Source organism: Stigmatopora argus, chromosome 2 (genome assembly GCF_051989625.1).
Source record: "Stigmatopora argus isolate UIUO_Sarg chromosome 2, RoL_Sarg_1.0, whole genome shotgun sequence".
Classification (NCBI taxonomy): domain Eukaryota; kingdom Metazoa; phylum Chordata; class Actinopteri; order Syngnathiformes; family Syngnathidae; genus Stigmatopora; species Stigmatopora argus.
Window position 1 is genome coordinate 10745990 of NC_135388.1, and position 19871 is coordinate 10765860.

Genomic DNA, 19871 nt, shown 5'->3' on the forward strand with positions numbered 1-19871 from the left:
CAGTAAAGAAGGTTCGCAAGTGCAACATGATGACATATACAAATTAGGCTTTAGTTATCTTGGATTTAATGAGGTCAACGTTTCCCAACTGTCCTGACTGTGTCCAAACTATTTCCCGGCAAAACCTTTCCACACCAACCTAATCAGCATGGCTTGTGCGTAGATGGCAACTTTTGAAGATTACACAATATTTATCCATGGCCAGACATCTAAGGGACTGCACAATGTTTGGCTCTCTCCGTGTTGAAACTCTCTCACTGATGCAGAAAATGGAACTAATGTGAGGACTTTGCATAAATTTATATGAAACAATGTTAACCGAGAGCAAATGTTGAGCTTTGTCGACCACTGTGCTCTCTTTGAGCTCCCCGGGATCAAAAGAACGCCGACTCGGCAGACCCCTGGGAAAGAACCCACATCACAACAATAAAACCAAGGCATAACAACAATTGGAGTAGAGATGCCGATTAACCTATACTTGGTTAATAGTGAATCCAGAAAGTACAATTCAAGGCTCCCGATTGACAGACAGTTGTGTATAGTATATATTATTTTGAATAAATTGGCTAGTATATGCTAATAAATAATTTATTTATTAGCATATACTAGCCAACTATGGTCAGCAGTGCTAACCAGCCTTACTCTGGGCTGCCTCTACTGTAGGTAATATCCATTACATCAACAACCACCTATTTTTTTTCAGGCGCCCGTGCTTTTGTTTTGACTATGACCATTTGTTCTTACTGTTATGCAGAGCACTGAGTTCCCTATAAAATGTCCTGATCCAGAGGAAAATCTGGAAATAGTTATAATTGAATAACACAAGATGACTGCAAGCCCTAACCCCACTTCTGTCTGGAAGTGACAGTTTAAAAGGCTCGCTTTCACACATCATTTGTATCCTTCTCTACTCAATTCCAGGTTAATCTCTAGAAGGCTCTGCTTGAGCCACATACGTTGTAAACTAAAGTGTTCTTCCAAAAAGTGCATCTGCTGCCCATCCATAAAACGGCCTATCCACAGATAAGACCACCATTCTATAGGATGAAACACGTGATGTTCATCTGATTGGGGCTCAGCCCGTGTTATGTTCCGTGTGCTGTCAGTGAAATGTAAACTTGGGAAGACCTACACCATCTGCGGTGAGGAGACCCTCCACTCCCGATACTGAACCTCTTAGCTTCACGGGATTATATAATGTTATATAACCCATCGAAATGTTATTCCACTAATTGGGTGCAGCAGATGTCACGGGCTCCGATACTGGCGACTCCAATGGAACGCGTCACTGTTTTGCTAAGATGATTGCCGATTTGCATTTTTCACTTCGCGCCGTTGTACCAATCTTGCCAACGTAACACAGTGTTGAGATTATAACCACTGCTGTGGATTTAGTTGCCATCGCCTTGAGGGGTAAATAGAAGTTTGATTTGTGACTCTGTTTTCGTAAGATATCTGTGATTAACGTGGGAACGCAAACGAAGGAGAAATGCTTTCGTAATAGGGAGAAGCATTTGCCAGTAAGTTAATGCAATAAGTGCACGCAGGCTTTCTTCGATGTAGAGGCCCATCGAGCCCCCTTTTGACTCATCAACACTCTTCACTTGATGTTCTTCTGGGTTTCTCCTTTAATGCCTGAACTATGATTTTTTTTTCAAACCCTTACTGGATAACCATTTAACTAATTTAATCTTCAAAGTTTATTTTTGTTTCTCCCAGCTTGTTGTGAGTCTTCTAATATTTCAGTGCTCAATGGCGACTTCCCTCTGATAACTCCCAGTTTGAAGGCAAAATACTGTTGATCAACTGGTCGTCTTAGTCTGATGCCAAAATGTGAATAGCATACAGCAGAGGAATTATTTGAATTCCAACTCTAATTGAACAAGGAAATGTTTTGCTCCATTCATGGGTCCAACACCTGTTCTGAATTTCACCATTCACTTCCTTGTTAGAGAACAGCACAATCAGCAAAAAGCACAGAAAGTGGACTTTGGTCAATGTGGCAGTCAAATGAAGTTCAGGTTTTGTGAAATTTGAAAAATAATGTTTTGTGCATACTGTGTTATATTCTCCCCCATAGGACACTAGTATTTTAAAAATCATATTTACTTGCAATCCAACCATTTCTTGGCCTTGCTATCTTTCACTGACCTGCTCCTCTTCCCGGAAGATTCTGTCATTTCACGCTGATCTGCTCTCTATCCCTCACCCAACTGTGAACTATAATGACAGAACTACAAGGCCCCAGCCTTCAATTTTGACATTGCAAACACAGTCCCCTACTTCAGCTCTCTAGTTAAAACCCATGAAAGGCCCTTTTCTTTTGTTCCTACGGTCTCTGTGCACCCTCTGATGTTAAAAGTGTGTGTTGCACTTCATATCTCAGAGCAAATCGAGAGAAAGAGCACATTGCTGAACTATTTGTTCTGTTAATAGGCCAAAATCAATGTGCATTTGGCTGTGTTTTTTGTTTCTTCTGGACTCATGTCCACTTCAAAATTGATTTGCCACTTGTTTTGCTGGATGACTAACGGTCGGTCACCTTGGCAATATTTCCAACTTTGTACACCTTAGTGCCAGTCTGAGTGGGTAAACCACTCAGAAGCACTGGGTCAGCCTGGCAGACAGAAAGATATGAGGAAAGGAATTTAGCACGCCACTCCAAGACAAAATCAGGTGCAACAACAACAATAATTGAATGGCTCAGGTCTCTGACACAATGTTCCATTTCACCTTTGGCTTCCTGTGATTTATATCCACCTTGGCCAACACGTGTCTATGTTATGATCGGGGGGTGAAGACCCCAAAGCAGGCGAGGGCTGCGAGTCTGGTTCCCGAATCTTTATTAGAATGATCCAAGTGAAAGGCCAGGCACCAGAGGGGATGGCGTCGGCGTGTCGTTAGTCGTATCCGTGGTCGTGGAGGCCGAGCGTAGTCGGAATCCTGGGAGCAAAACAAGAGGTCGTATATCAATGAAGGAAGGCGAGAAAATACAAGCGGGTACCTCACTGTGAGCAGATCAGACGATCCCACAGCGTGGTCCTGTTCAAGGTGGCCTTAAATACTCCTCACTGGCTAATGACTCACACCTGGCAGCCCTCGAGTCATTAGAGGCAGGGCCTGTGGTTGGGTGGCGGGCGCAACCAGCCACCAATCTCGTCTGGGGCCTGACAGTCTAGCTATACTCTGAAGGCTCAGCAGTACCCCAAAACAAACAAACAAAAAACAACAACAACAAAAATAAACAAGACAACACGTAGTTTATTTATTATTTTAAATGAGCCTAAAAAGTCAGAAATGCCAACTGTCAAAACGCTAATTTAAGGTTTTTAATTGATCATAATGAAAATTTGTCTGAATTTGTTATTTCAAGTAGTATAATTTCTTTTATTGAATCAATATTGGGAACAGGATGAAATTGGTTAACTTGCAAAAGAAAATCATATTATAATCTGTACCCACAAATGACCTAACTGTGGGTACAGATTACCTATGAAAAACATTTTTTTCTACCTTGGCACTCTATAAATATCAGTGTACTCACAAATATGGTGTTCATTTTTTTTTTTTTTTTACAGTTTAGCAGTCTAGTATGCTCTTAGTGTTTTCCAATTTGTGTTTCCTTAGATTGCACTTTGTATAAATTAATTTGCCAAATTACTGTGTAGTCAACACAAAACCTCTGGTTTGTTCATTACAGTTATGACAGTTTATGAGTTGAGTTTCTTCTGACCACTGAATCACGACAACAATTCTTTGTCCCTCACCATTGCCAAGCAGCCAACCCGGGACTTACCCTGTCTGACTCTGAGCGTCCTGCTTTGTGTACTTTTCTCTTACTCATTCAAATACATTTTCTCTTCATAGCTAGAATTAAATTATTTTTGCCAAAGTTAATTCATTCATTTTCTTAACCGCTTTATCCTCACAAGGGTTGTGGGGGGTGCTGGAGCCTATCCCAGCTGACTTTTGGGCGCACGGCTTCAGGATACATTGTTTTGTAGGTTAAATTCAGAGGACAGGGGGCAATGGTGAAGATAAAAGAAGGTAAAAATGTGCATGTCGTCAAGAAACACAGCTAGTTATTACATGAGCCCATTTATAAATGGAAGCACTTGGATGTCACGGGGCAATCCAAAATCCACAAGTCTCTTTACAGTTTGAAATCAGGCCTCCTTCTACGTTGCGCCAAATTGCATCCCAGCAAATGCTTGATTGCTGCCATATTCTGTCTCCTTAAAAGCACACCGAGGGAGCAATCTTCCTGCATTGATGCTGCTGCAGCTGTTGATACCTCGGGCTAAAACGTATGTAAATTGAATGCTTAGTATGGGAAAATGAAGAAGCTGGGGATTACAATTTAACTAGGAAATGTTTTCTGTGGTCAAAGATCAGTTCGATTGAATTAAAAGAGATTAGAATCCATTTGCCTCGCAGTGATCTGGATTTGAGGAGAGGTCTGGGTAAAGCTGCTTCATTTAGCAGTGAAGTGGCAACTCAATGGTCTAATTCAACTCCAGCACTAATTACAAGCAGAGAATAAGATTACAAGGGAAATTCAATCAGAATGTGTACACAGAGCTCAAAAGATTAGTGGCGCTATCGATCGGAAAAACCGCCAACCAATTAACGTTTCGGAAATTGACTTGGAATTTGGCCCATTGTACTGGCAATCGGTAGATAAAATTGTCATTTTCTGCAAACAATTCTTGTTCATCATTGATAATTGCAGTTTTTTTTAAATTGATGACACACACAGATGGCATTCATGTGTAGATGAAATCACGCTCAATGCTGACCCTCCTAGTCAAAAATGATTGGACATCTACTGCTGTAAACGAGAGCCAGAATCATCCATTCTAACATTTTTTCTTTTATAAGGGAAGACTGCTTAATGTGTAATTGAGAAACTTCCCCACTAGGCCGTGCAACGACATTGTAGTTGTGTGGTAGTGTGAAAAACAATGAAATCTGAAAGGATTGTAGTATGTATTAGGATATTGAAATATCCTAAAAATCTCCAGTGAGCTAAATCATGGTAGCATGTCATACTGATAAATGTTTGGACAAAATACTATCACTAAGGGAACTAAAGGTCTCCAATTGGACAAGAATAACAATTGCATGCTTGGATGTCTCTTTATCCAATTTGAGTGAAAAGCGTTTATGGTGTTATTCTTTCCTGTACAATCGATTGAAGACACAATAGTGATAAAGTGCTCCGGGAAGGGGACCTTTTAAAAACGGTACAGCCAGTGGCTTATTAACCTTTGCTTTGTTTGGGGAAAAGGTATTCAGCAATGCCTCACCTTAAAAGGCTGCAGTGACATTTGATCTCATCGCATCTTCTTTTACAAAGATATTGCGCTCCTTATGTTTTATCAAACCCTCCTGAATTTTCTGAACCTGATTTTAAGAGAGTAGTATTCAGCATTAAGGTGTACCAGCCAACCAAATTTAGTTCTCAGTGGCGTTCAACTCTATTCAATTGACAGCTCATCCTAACACAATATTCATCCATTTTCTGGTGTATGCACTTTGACCACCAAATACTCCGCAAAGTTTAGTGTTTGTTGCTCTTTGCAGAAGATAAAGAATATATGACCTCACAGTTCTGGGGTCGATCCTCAGTTGGTCTTCACTGTGTGGAGTTTGCATGTGTTTCTAGCAGAATGAATGAATATACAATAATATAGCAGGAAACATGGTGTCACATATAGTGTGCAATTCTATTTTCTAATGTTTTACAGAAAGAGAAGAATCATTGCAGTGTACTGTGGGGTGAAAAACTAGTACTCAAGGTACAACTGCATGTTCGTTCCTAAATGGAAGTGTGCAACGAATCATTGACTTCATGCGAAACAAATGTGTTCAAAAACATTATCCATCCATCATAATCCTAGTAAAATTCCAACCAGGCTGGGAGGAGACCTGAGAGATTATTCCATATAGGAATGAGAGTCAAAAGCAATATGGAAAAGCTAAATAAAGCATTAGAAAATGAAGCAGGTCTTCCATTAAAAAACTCAACTCAGCATCTCTTTGGTGAAGACGACACCGCATTCAAAGACAGATGGGAGCCCTTGCTGTCACCTCTGATTAAGTCTGGATTAGGACAGAAATTTGAAAAAATGAAAGACAGGCATAAAGGTGAATGTGGACACACCATTTTTTACAAATTTAAAACAAATTATGTGTCAGCCCGCATATGAGCCGCATGGGCCCTGATATCCATCATACTTTGATGTAATGGGATTTCCTGGGTGAGCAGCACTCCTTCCTTAAATGGCACGCCGGTCCGCAGGTCAGAAACCCCGCCGCCCCCGCCCCAACCCCAACCCCCGGGCGTTGCCTCGCACACGTCAGCTTTGTTTGGGTGATTGATAGGTCATAAAAATACTCCAAGTGCCAATATGACTGCCAGATAGCTTCTTCCTCTATACTGGCTGTTTAATTCTATCAAATAAAGGGAAGAAAAATCCTCCTTGAATACTGATTGTCCTGCTAATAATACATTTGAAGTTGTTTTTTTTAAACAAAATAGGCAAATGTGTACTATACTTTTTAATTCCAATCTGCCCTAAAATATTTATTTAATCATGTCTGGCTGCTGTCGCAGCTCATATTTATGTAGCAGACATTTGATAAGCATCATTTAGACTAGAGATGTATGGCCGTTAGGGGGAGACATAGTACACTAAATTCAGCCTTGCACCAACCACTTTGAGATTAATCTTGAGACAATCATGATTACAAAGTGTAATATCCATTTAAAGGGCACTTCCAATTTAAATAAGTTGGACATCTGTTGTTGTCAATGGCAGGCAGGGAGTTAAATATTATGCAATTTTAAAAGAAAAAGAAAAATAGTGTATATCTGTTTTAAATGTTTTTAATTTTATTCATTTTATTTTATTCACTTTTTTAAAAAATAAATTTATAACAGCAAAAAATACATAATAGAAAAATAACTCAGACCTGGTATCCACATACGTGGACATTAGATTTTGGACCATAGTCATATTTGAAAGACCAGATGTTCAGTTCTACAAACACACAACATAGCGACGTTGAGGAATCTACCTATAAATATAGTATGTGTATATATATATATATATATATATATATATATATATATATATATATATATATATATATATATATATATATATATATATATATATATATATATATATATATATATATATATATATATATATATATATATATATATATGGATGTATTTTACGCTGGATCATTTCATTTTGGACATGTCTGTGGTTTCCGGTGAATGTAAAACCGTTGTTGTTTGTTAACATTTCAACATTCTCTTTTAACACAAGATCACAGCGAGGCATTGAAATGTATCCTGCCCTCATGAACATTGCTTCTGCACATTGATCATCTACAAGTCATAGTTCTTTTGACCCCCAAAAAATCTAATGATCTTAATGTGATACCTTTATTTATTTGATCTGAAGAACCAATGTCTTTGTTTTACCTAAAAAACCCTTAACTAATAACTATTGGCTGTCTTTTCTCCTATTCATCCATGCACACTACATTACATGCCTTGTGGTTAAAACTGTCAAATGGTAATACAGTGCTTTAACGTTCCCAAAGAGCTCAAAGCGAAAAGCTGGTGCACATCACGAAGATGAGCTCCATTGTGTGCTCGTAATGAGATTATGTCTTTGCGGAGAAAGAGCTGTCTTTTCATAGGCCTTCTTCCTTAGCCTGCCTGTCAATCTCCTCGGCCGGACTCCAACCAAGTCCAAGTGTGACCCTCACTCCCATAAATAATTTATACTCATCCGGAATTACATTCGCCATGTCACCGTCGACCCTGCAAAGTCTCCTCGTAGGGTAACAAACTGCAATACAATCAACTCAATGAAACATTCTCTTTTTTTGCCGATAAGGGCATTTCCTCTCTTCAAACAAGCTCTGATACATTTTGTCTCCATGGATTGGATCAATGCAGATGGCAAATCTCCACTCGGACGTTACACACACATCAAGATTCGATCCGCTGCCTTTAAAGTTGCATTCAAAAAATGAGGGGGAAAGTCAAACAAAGCAGCAAAAATTGGTCATAAAAGCCGGGTAAGCGCTTGATTTAGTGTGGCGATAAAGAGCGGAGAGGTGGTCATTCATCATGGAGGCTAGTTCACCAGGAGAGGCCCTGTCACGATCACCTGCAAGCATGGGAGGCATTCGGAGGTAGAAAACCTGGAGTTGCCCCTGAAGCCTCTTTTGTTCCGATGTCTTTTCCAGATGGATACATTTGAGGCGTCAATGGGTGACAAGCGCTTTGTCTTGGACGCTCCCAAACTCAATCTTTAGAGCGGCGCCGAGGGATGGATTATGTTGGAGGCAAGGCACAGACGCAGATTTAGCCGGGCTTACAGCGACACAAGCAGATGAGAAGGACAGAAAGGCGCGGAACATGCAATACTGTGAACTTTGGCCCCCGGCACATTTCACAATCAGACATTTTGGCAGGCCAATGTATTCACTTGTAAAGACTAAAATGACAACAAAAGCTGCTTTCTCTTGGGTAAAATGAACTACTTCCACCCCCTGTTCTACCGTCATTCATGTGAGAAGGCCATTTTTATACTCCCAGGACACTTTGTTATGCACGCTTGCACAACTTTATATGAACTGAATCAATAATATTTCCCACAAAATGATTTGTGTGCTTCTTGTGTGTTTTGATTTGGAAATTTTAATGTCGGTTTATCCCATTTTGATAAACAGAATAAACGAGATGAATGGGTAGATTTAAACTCATTGGCTGCAGAGTGATGGAGAACGATCGCTGCCAGTCCTCCCAGTCAAAATGGATTGGACAGTTACTGCCGTCATTGGCCCACAAACCTGATCGTTCGCAGCCATTCCTCCCAGTTTGAATGAATTGGACGTCTATTGCCATCAATGGCAGTCAATGAGTTTAAAATGTCTCCTTGATTCCTGAAAAAAAGTTTTTAAACATTATTCAAAATACTTATATATATATTAATATTATGAATATTATGCCTTCTTGCTACACTTTCCAAATGATCATTATTATAATTATTTTTAACAGTAAAATGTGTAAACATGACCGCATGGCAATCAGTGACATCAATTCCGTCTGTGCGATAACTGTCCTGGGCGTCTTGAAAATCGCCTCACTTCTTTTTTGTAAGATTAACTGCTTTTTTGCATGTGTCCTCAATATAAGTTGGAAGATTTTGACCGTAAAAATGAAAACAAGTGGACGAAATCGTGACGATTTTTTGGGAAGTCACGCCGATGCTTTTGAAGCTCAGCACGATGAACTTTCCTTCCTCGAAAGAAATTCACGTGAGTAAAACCAGTCCACATTTCTCTGTGTAATATGTATTATGTATTTCTTATCATGTATATCTGTATTATGTTCCAACGGCCACATAAGCCTGCTAGGACGTCCAGCAAATATCTGGATCATTATAAAAAAGAATCGCACAAAAACACAGCAAGTTACTTATGTTTTAGTTCAGATCGAAACAGATCTGCAGTCAATGGCAGTCTTTAGAAATCTTTGAAATGTACGAAATTTTGGACAGTTTAATTGCATCAGTGTCAGTCAAGATCCGTTCATGCATGAATTATGTTTGATTTCTTCAGGGATTTTTTTCCATATTCATGTAATGGAGTGGTCTCAAACATGCGCCCCGGGGGCCAAATGCGGCCCACTGGACAATATTTTGCGTTTCCCATTTGGCAACTAATTGTAGCATTAGTATTGTTTGCTTGTATTTTGCAATGACCAATAAAAAGGTTTTAAATTCAATGAATTAAATGAGGGATCTGTTTTGGCATAACATCAATCATTTTAATTGTACTAAATACAAAAAAAGAATAAAAAGTAAACAAAACACCGCAGTAAGAAATATAAATAATTCTAAATTTAAAAAGAAAATTCCTCCCACACTCCAAAAATATGCAGGGCAGGCTTGTTGAATGTATAAATAATAAAATTGATTAAAACAAATACTTAAAAAAACTTTTAATATAATATATTGTTTTGAGACATTTTTAAGTTTATTTTCAAATGTTTTGTTTCCAAAATCTCTCGTAAACTCCCACATTTTAACTCTTTGGCTACCATTGATGGCAGTCAGACGTCCAATCTGAATGAATGATTGCTTTCAGCAAAATGTAAACTGAATTGGATGTCTGTCTATTGTTGTCAATAGGTGCTTTCAATGTTAGTTTGCCTCTTTTACTTTTTTACACACAGCTTATAATAACTTTTTAATAGTAGTTGTGATGGCAATGTATTGACCCTGAAATGGTGAATGTGAATTGATCCATTGGACCTAGGCGACAGTGTTTATCCAGTTTTAGTTCAACTGCATTGGTTGTCTATCGCTGTCAACCAATGAGTTGACTACATTTGTATGAGATTTTGTCAGAATTGCTATTCACGGGGATTAGTGCTCTAAATTTTTACACGTGTGGACCAAAGCTTCTGTGGAAAGGGACAGTTACGAATGAATGTGCTGTGAGGTGAGACACCACAGTCAGTGCCTATGATATATCTGAGCCAGTATGATCGTTCAGTGTCTTGGACAAGAAGACGGACACCCTAACGAGCACAGATCTCATTCGGATGAGAAATCTATGAGTAAGGCTGACAAGAACAACTCCTTCGACGTATCAATCTTTTTGCTACTTTGACAGCCAGGAATGATGACGCCCTTCATCAGTAACCCAAAAAAAACAGTACACGCGATGGGGCATTGAGCTTGGTGTGCAAGATGTGACGTCACAGATGGGTTTAAGGGGAATTGGGACTGCGGTATAGGACGGTCTGACAATATGGATCATCGAGTGATAGATTTGTAATTTGTTGTGAATTCTATTTCTTGGCCGGTGAGTCTCTGGGGTGTTGTCCTGAGATATGTTGCTAGGTAACCGGGGGCTTCTTCAGAAGGTGACTTCTAAGAGTTTGGTAGTACAGTGAAGAAGCGTTTTTTTTACGTGACTTTCAGTTCATGTGGGAGTGGCTTCATGCAGGTCTTCACTTCTTGCGAAGAGGCTAATTAAAATGTTTTTCAATTCTTCTCTGACTTGTCTTTTAGCCAGTGTCGCACTCGTGGAATTCTTGTGCGCATATTAAAAAAATTGAGGCATCAAAGCCTTTCATAATATAGTTTGAGTGCTCCTGATCTTGAACTTGGAATTACTTCAAGTGGTGTCAATTAAGTAAGCTGAGACTTGGGTTGAACAGTTTACCGCTTACAGAGGTTCAGGAATGGATCAAGTGCGGGGCCCTTTAGGCCGCTTTTCTTGTCGGAATTAATATAGCAATTCTTTGTGGGCCCCTCTTCACATGCTATCCATCTGTTTCAAGTGCTTTTTTTCTTGTTGTGTTAACGGACTGCCAGCATCATCAGAGCGTTTTGAGATTCTGTCTGTCAGGATCAATAATGGTTTGAAGTTGCATCAATACGTTCTCTGAATCAGAACTGGACCTTTTGGCTTGTTCACATTTTGCTATTTCTTATGAAGTGTGTCCATGGTTGTGGGATGAACAAAAGGGAGACCAATCTGAAGATTTCTAAGACATGTCCCTCTGTGAGACTTTTTAATTAAAGCCACTTTTCCCCCTAACCTTTAAATTAGTTATATTTAAGGGATGATAGTGCTCCCACAAAAGTTGATGGCAACAGCAGATGTGATAACATCACCAGAATATGCTGTTTTAGTCTTTACATTCTTTTTTTATTCGTATTTATTTATTTAAAAAAACATACTGCTTTTGACAAGGTACATTTACCGGTAATGATGAACTTTTTTGACCATATTTTTGTCGGGAAGGTTGAGGTACAGTGTGGCAGGGTGATTTGTATTTTTAAAATGTAAAATACGTATTAGTTATTCAGATAGAATCTCAGCTGAATCTATTATACTGAGAATATGAAACTGTTTTTTTTCTTCTATGGGACATTTTTTTAAAGAAAGCTTTTCAGAAAGTCATTTGGGATTCACAGTTTGCCTGAAAAAAAATGCTAAAACAAAAATCCAAACTGAAAAAAAATTCCCAAAAATGAAACACAATCAAAAACTAATCCGCCACCTTTGAAGATGAATTAAAATCATCAAAATGTCTAAAGAAAAGTTAAAAGTGAAAGCATGCCTAGCTGAGATTTAATAAAATTTTCCCTTCATTTTATCATTTAACAATTCGAAGTACCATTTATTACTTGGTAAGATCCACTCAACCTTGCAGATGTCTTTTTTCCCCCTTTCTTTATTTAAATGGAAAATATTTTATCTTCATTTCCTATTGCAGTAAGTATTCCCATTCAAAACTATGCAGTGTGCAGTGTAGTGGTTCATTAACAGTCAAATGCATCCTTTAAATGAGTGGTTATTCAAGGACAGATTATATTGCATTCTTGTGAATTGACTGAAGAGTGGAAGAAAAACAAGGATTATTCAAGGTTTTCATAGCAAAGCTATGATAATGATTAGTTTGGCCATCAGTTCTGTATAACTACTTGTGCTTCAAATATTATATCCTAGCTTCGGCGTCTTTGTTTACATCTTTTCAATCTTTTATTGTTTGGGAGTTAGCCTCCTGTATTCTGTCTGGAAGGCTCTCAGCGTCAAGTGGAAAATAAATTAGAGAAGCACTCGAAGAGAGCAGGACTCTGCCTAAGCAGCCCAATTCAAAGCATGAGCGTCTTTAGTAGAGTGGGCACTCACACCCTTTAAGTATGAAATAATGTCACATAGCATACAAACATTTGTTAATTTCACGCGTGTTTGAAAATTCAAATATGGACTACGTGACCTTTGACCTCATCACGCCCCACACACACAATTTATATGATCAGATGGTAGTAAACTCGATAGTTAAAATTTCCGCAATACAAAAACTCCAAAGAAAAAAATGTCGATGATTTACAATGTACAAAAATCCCACATTTTAGTGATGTATATAGTATGCAACCGAGATGACTGACTTTTGAGCTTATTCCACTATTGTGACCAATGACCTTGTAAAATGTAATTACTGAGAAGCTGCTGTGATCAGAATGAAATGTTCACATTCAAAATTATGTTAAATGGCTGTCATCCTACTCCTGCCGCCATTTAAATGACCTCTGATTAACCCTAAATAAAGTTCAGATGTTATACTAGTTTTTTCCTGCCATTCTTACGATATTCTGCCAACGCTGACAGCTTATTTAAACTGTTCTTAACTCCTTCCAGCATAATGCTACCACTACCATACATTTAAATGTAGGCATGCTGTTCTATGGCTCTGACCCATGGTATGTTTGAGCTAAACATACCTTTACAAATGTTGGAAAATTGAAATCTTGGTTTCAGGTGACCAAAATAAAACTTCCCAATTAGACGTACGGAAATGAGTTGCCCAAGGAATACGAGGTTGAGTGTTAAATCCAGACGCACGACTGACAAAGAAGATGATAGCTGGGTTGGATTCTCAATGGTGCCACCATAAAGTCGACCTATCACACTTGGATGAAAAGCTTCAAACCTGCTCTGTCCGGTCCTCGTACGCTGCTTAGTTGACAACGTAGTACTCTGCCTGGTCAAATGTGGAAAAAAATAAATATAAAAGAAAGAAAGGGAAATGACTGCTCTCTTGCCTGTACCCTTGGTCCCTTGCTCTTTGTTAAAACCATATCTCCGCCGCTCCATTGCCCCCAGCTACATTAAATCCCATTAAATTCACCTTCATTAAAACGGTCCTCCACGCTGGTGCGGGCCTCTCAAGGACAGAGCAGTAATGAGGCTGGGCTGGCTGTAACCTTGAAGAGCACAGGTTTTCATTTCCAAATCAATAACTTATGGTTCAAAACTGCCACTAGATCTCTGCTATCATTTTCAGCCGTTAATTGTCTCCCCAGCGGTAATAAGCTATTAAACTGCACGCCACACTGTAGATATTGCATATTGCTTTTAATTTGTTTTGTTTATGTTACGACATAGATGGCATAACTCGGGATGGGGTGGGTGGACTTTCACGGAGTCTTGGCAATTACTTTTGATGCAATTACAACAAAACCAAGCAGAGTAGTATGGTAGCATGTTTCCTCGTTTCCCCTCTGAGTATTGCAAACCAGTGTCATCATTCAACCTAAAAAGGTAAAGCCATAAGAAATTGCCTTCAGAACAGCTGTATACAGCAAAATTGTAGATTTAAAAAAGTAGTTGGTATCTAAAAGAAAAGTGAGAAGACTGACCAATATAGAGTAAGTGACCATTTTTAGTAATTAAATATAAAACAATGTAGGCCACAGTATACGGATGCAGCCTCCATGACCCAAACGGTGAGGTTAAAATATGTGGATGCTAGGCCAGGTATATATGTAGGGGTGCACCAATCACTGTTTTTTTGGGCTAATCACGTTCAGCAATTTTTGAAGCCAGACCTACAACATACCTGTCAACCTCTGCCAATAACTGCCCTTATAAATGATTATGATTCCCCTTACAAACCCCAAAAAACCCCTTACAAACACCGTACGAGTCGTACGGTGTTTGTAAGGTTTTTTTGGGGTTTGTAAGGGGAATCATAATCATTTATAAGGGCAGTTATCGGCAGAGGTTGACAGGTATGCTACAAGAATATGAAATGCTTTACATTTTTAGCTGTAACTCACCATGTTCAGCTGAGATATTTGCTTAATGGCATTTGCAGTTACTGACAGGATGTGGAACTTGTCCTGTGGATATACTTTTTGCTTGACATGTTCATAATGTAAACTATTGTAGATTTTATGATCGTGGGAGGACAGCAGCTGTGGTGACCGCGGGTTTAATTTCTTTAATCACCTCAGTCAAATGAAGGCTTTATTAAATTACAAAAGATCACATGGTGAGAGGAGAGCAGAAATGGCAAAGTTTGAAAAAAAAAAACACATAAAAAAGCAATGAGGGATAATTAAATGAAATTAATAAAAATCATCCACCAGGAGAGAGGTAGAAAATGGATACATGGAGCTATTTTCATGGTTGGCTTTCTTTCATTTTCTCTCATTAGAGTCTCAGGAAATTTAGTATTGGGAATCCTGAACAGAAGAATGGGCTACAATGAGTGTGAGACACGCTATGATTTCTCCCCCACTGTTATATTCATGTTCAGTGAAAATTAAAGAAAAAAAATCTCATACATTGGTAAAATTAAGTTTTGAGCTCCTCAATTTTTCTCCTTAGCTGTGCAGCCATTTTAGGCCCATTATGAAGAATGAACAAAAATAAATTACCACATTGCGAATGAAAGCCATGCTGTCCATCCATTAGATGTGACCAATCACTTTTGCAGGTGATCAATTCTAGAGAGAGGCAGGTGTGGGCAATAAACTACATTTGATTGGATCGGTTATGGCATTTATTTATTGGCTGCCCTTGACGGGGCTAGGCACCCAATCGATTTAGTTTGGGAGAGGCTGGCAGCGACTAACCGCTGCCTGCCCTCCCAGTCAATATATGATTGTGGGGGGTGCTGGAGCCTATCCCAGCTGACTTCAGGCCAGCAGCGGGGGACACCCTGAATTGGTGGCCAGCCAATCGCAGGGCACATGGAGACGGACAACCATTCATGCTCACTCTATACCTAGTGGCAATTTAGAGTGTTCAACTAACCTACCCTTCATGTTTTTGGGATGTGGAGGGAAATCGGAGTACCTGGAGAAAACCCACGCAGTCCAGGGAGGACATGCAAACTCCACTTTTGGCTACTTTACACACCTATTGTGATAGGTGGGCTACAACCTGGACTGGCCATGCCTTGCAAAGTGAGAATGAATGTTTAACAAAACCAACAATTAGTCATTGGTGAAACAAACAGCATTATCAATCGAAGGAAAGTTGCAATATGCAGCCCCACTATTCATCTTAAATTATGTACACTGATCATTAAATGGGAGATGACCACTCAAGTCTTTCTCCAATACTGTGCGCATCAGAGGTTCAATTAAACACGTCTAGTTTTAGCACCTCCACCCAATTACAACAATGATGTATTGTCATTGTTTGACCTCATTCATTTTATGGCTCAATCAAAATGGACATTTCTTCCATGTTTACAGCTTAAGTCACCCAACAAGAGTAAATTCTCGGTGTGGAGCATATCCCCGGCTAAGATGTTCTGTGATAGGTATTCTGTCAAAAATGTCAATGACCTCTCTGTCTTGTTTTACTATTGCCATTAACACCTCAGACACCTGCCCTTGACATTTTGAAGAGCACAATGATTCCATATAGTCTGTTAAGAGGTTGTAAATTTATGATCACTGTTATATAATATATTATCTCCTTTCATGCACAAAGATTCAAGTGCGAAATGAGAGAAATCTTGCCCTTTTGTTTGAATTCCAATTTAGTCCAGAATAAAGGGCACCCTCTTTGAAAAAGCCAATTCAAGCACTGTAATGCAGTAATTGGTAGTTATTTTACCTTGAAATAACACAAGTGCTACTGTAATTTCGAGAATAGTATGACTAGGACATCCTTGATTGCCAACGTATAATAATGGTGCCACCTTTTGAATTCCTAAAGCTGTCTTGCCACCCTTTTCCAAAATGATCTGAACCATTTTCTCCCAATGCAATTCTTTACATAATCATTTTTATTTAAGATATTTTTGCTCCAACATGAAGAGTTTGCTACGTGTTTTAACAGCATTTAACAACATATATTTTTTATTTAGCTTTGTTCGTTCTATATCCGTAACAAATGAATAAGGAAAATATTGTAAACTGTATTTTGAAGAGAATGTCATTTTCAAGAGTAGAGCGATTGGCAAATATGTTCTTCAAAATCTGTCATATAATGTTCCCGTTCCACTTTTGACTTGTGTTTTCTGAGGTTCTCACAAGATTTTTGACTGTTCAAAGTTCAAAGCTGACAATTTGGTAACTTGATTCTACTCTTAAGGTTCTACTTTACGTCACCAGTGATGAGTGTTATACCAATTCAAAGTCTCTTGCTGAGGCTCTGAAGTTTACCACTCATGCCCAGCATGTAGTGAAATTACTAACACTTTTAATGTCTGTCTGTCAGTCAAACTTGATAATGCTCTGATGTCTTCCTCCACTCACAGAAGTCTCTTCATTAAATTATGGAGGATGAATAACCAGAGATCAGAATGCCAATTTGTGTTCTAGACGGTGTAAAATTTGCTTTACGCCTGCTGCCAAACAGAGCAACTGAGAGTAGACGAGGTCCTCAGGCAAAGCAATGTCTACTGGTCTTCAAGTGCCTTTTTCTCTTACCCATCCCCCTATTTACCTTTGGTAATCGTCGGTTAGAAGCGTGTGTTGATAAATGTAGAAGTTGTTTCTCAGTGAAGTACTGTGCCCAGGGTTGTTCAGGGTCAAATTTTGACTATACCAATCTTTTCCTTGCCTGTCTTGGAAAGATCAAAGAGGTATCATGACAAAAAAACTTTGTGACCCCTTGTACCTGCTTCAAATTATGATTTTTTTTTCATGCTTTTATCACAGGAATTTAAAAATCAACAGCAGTAGACGAGAGTTCTGTAACCGGAGATATCCCGAACTAAATGAAACGCCATTTTCACAAGTGAGCGTAAATGAATGGGTGAATGTGCGCCAAGTATAGTTGACTAGGCAAGTACTGCATAAACTACTGGTAGCAATTTGCAATGGTAAGTCTTTTTTGTTGTTGTTGAAGAATATAGGCAATGAAAGCAGTGAAGTGAACAGCTGCAGGTAATTCCAGCCAGCTTGCAAATGGCCAGGGATTCAAAGTAAACATGGAACTCTTCCACCATCAACAACATTTACAAATTCAGGAGAAGGAAGCTACTGGATTTGTGAAGAATGTGCAGCGGGAATGGAAAGCATAGAAGCGTGAAGCTGGCAGATGTTGGAAATTAAACTCATGCGGCATGCGGCTAACAGGGCTGTTGGCTTATTATTCTGAGGGCAGACCCTGCAGTTCGTGAGGACAGCTGTTCAAGGTTAATGCTTGCCGGTTAGCCAAATTTATTTTAATGGATTTTCTTCAGGGGAAACTAAGCTTTCGTTTTGGGTCACGTCTTGTTCTCGTTGTGTACAACTAGGTGTACATGGATGGCTTGACTAACGATTTGTGATTAGTAAAGGTACAACTGTCAAAAAGATTGAATTAAACACTCTTATCTCTTTAAAGCACATCCCACTTTGAATTCAACTTGAATAGCCAGGTGGCACCAGTTGGTGCTTTTTTATAGTATTTTTACTCAAACCAGAGTGAACTGTTTGGTGTCAACTTAGACTTGTATTACACAGTTTATGCCTGTAGTCATTGTTTTGGTATGTAATTGGAACATGAAGAAACTTGTATTTAATTTTCTTCCGTTAAACCTAATAATTTTCGGGTGAAGTTTGGCTGCCCTTTTTCTTTCCAAGACGCAAGTACGAGTAATTTAATAGCGTTTTCCTTTTAAACGGTCTCCAGTAAATGTCAGAATAGGAGATGTACAGTACATGTATTTACATTGGTGGTCTCTAAAAGCACTGGAGAAAATGCATCAAATAAGACATTGAAAAGCTTGGATTTAGTCAACCACATTGTGACGTCTGTTGACTAAATATGCTTCATGTACATGGAGTGAATGACTTTACTTGCAGAAGCTCTCTGAAGACCTTTTGCAATACACTTGGTTAACAGAAAAGCATGTTTTAACTGTTGGACATGAGAAAAGCCAAATGTATGGGAACATTCCGGACAAATATTGCCAAAACTAGAAGAAGGCTTTTGGTGTCAATATCGATTCAAGGCCAAGATTGAAAGAAGATGAGACCATGACAAGACCATAAAAATCAAAGGTTGAGTACATTGTCGCTTTCACTATATTAATTTAACTTCTTTTCAATACATTTGACAGCAAAAACTTGCAAGAAAAGATGTTTTGAGGAGCCCATTCAGTTGTTTTGTCTTAAGCAACAGTGGACGTTTAATGAAGCCAGGTTAAGATGGAGTTTAAAATATCTTTCCAGAAATATTAATCTCAGAGAGGCAAAATTAAATTTGCTGATGTTCTCTAGGTGTTTATGGTGCTTCTTATTCTCATAATAAGTGAACCGTTCTGTGAACAAGACCAAAATGTGGTCCCAAGTCCCAGCCTTGAGATTTACAACACTAGTTCGTGCGGTCTCATGTACATATGAGGTAAAGTGGCAGGACCAGGTGTGCCTCTATGTTCACCCCTCTCATCCGTTGGTTTATTATTACTTAATTATGGCTGTCACCTTTCATCAGGCTTAAAATTGAATGTTGCCAGCTGCTTTTCTAGACTCCAAATTTCCCCACTTGCCCGTCTCAGGTCCTTCAGTGATGGATCTGCTGCAGACTTGGCAAACTAGTTTTGAGTATTTGAGGCTGAAATCCCCTGTGCACATTTACTTGCAAAACTGGGAGTTCATGTCTTTCATTGTGTGCTTCTTCTTGTATATATTTGGTAAGAACAGGTTAAGATGTGTTGGATAAGACGGCACATGTTCCCCCAGACTGCTCCCTTGTGGATTCAGAGATAAGGCAGAATCCATGATGTATCTTATGTGAAATCACATTTAAATGCAGAGCAAGTAGAATTGGGTGAGCAGCCAAAGAGGTTTTTTTTTGCAGGCAGGGGTGTGTTGGACAAAGTTGAAGCCCTCCTTGTTCCTTGAGGTGTGCTAGCCTAGCATCATTAGCTGAAGTTTTTGAAGTGTTTGGCCTTTTGATGTTCCAATGTTCTCTTCAGGCTGGCTGGCCCGAAGGACTTTTAATATCACTCCTACAAATTCCCAGTGAGGAATGATTTGAACTGAGCATCTGTCAAAGAAACAGCCATTTAAATACATTGGTCA

At 39.0% G+C, this 19871-nt stretch overlaps 1 protein-coding gene and 1 long non-coding RNA gene across 5 annotated transcripts in view; one reads left to right on the plus strand and one right to left on the minus strand.

Annotated features, from left to right (window-relative positions):
- Nucleotides 1–928: 928 nt before the first annotated feature.
- Nucleotides 929–2938, minus strand: LOC144066801 (uncharacterized). The gene is made up of 2 exons (XR_013297727.1): nucleotides 2734–2938; nucleotides 929–2617 (listed from the first exon to the last, which is right to left on the minus strand). It is a non-coding gene; the product is annotated as an uncharacterized LOC144066801 (long non-coding RNA).
- Nucleotides 2939–9143: 6205 nt separating this feature from the next.
- Nucleotides 9144–19871, plus strand: part of zfhx3b (zinc finger homeobox 3b) — a 313149-nt gene continuing 302421 nt past the window's right edge. For all 4 annotated transcript variants that reach the window (XM_077619318.1, XM_077619339.1, XM_077619324.1 and 1 more), the window contains exon 1: nucleotides 9144–9351. The gene's annotated coding sequence lies outside the window, so the exon portion shown is untranslated. The remainder of the gene's footprint in view (nucleotides 9352–19871) is intronic.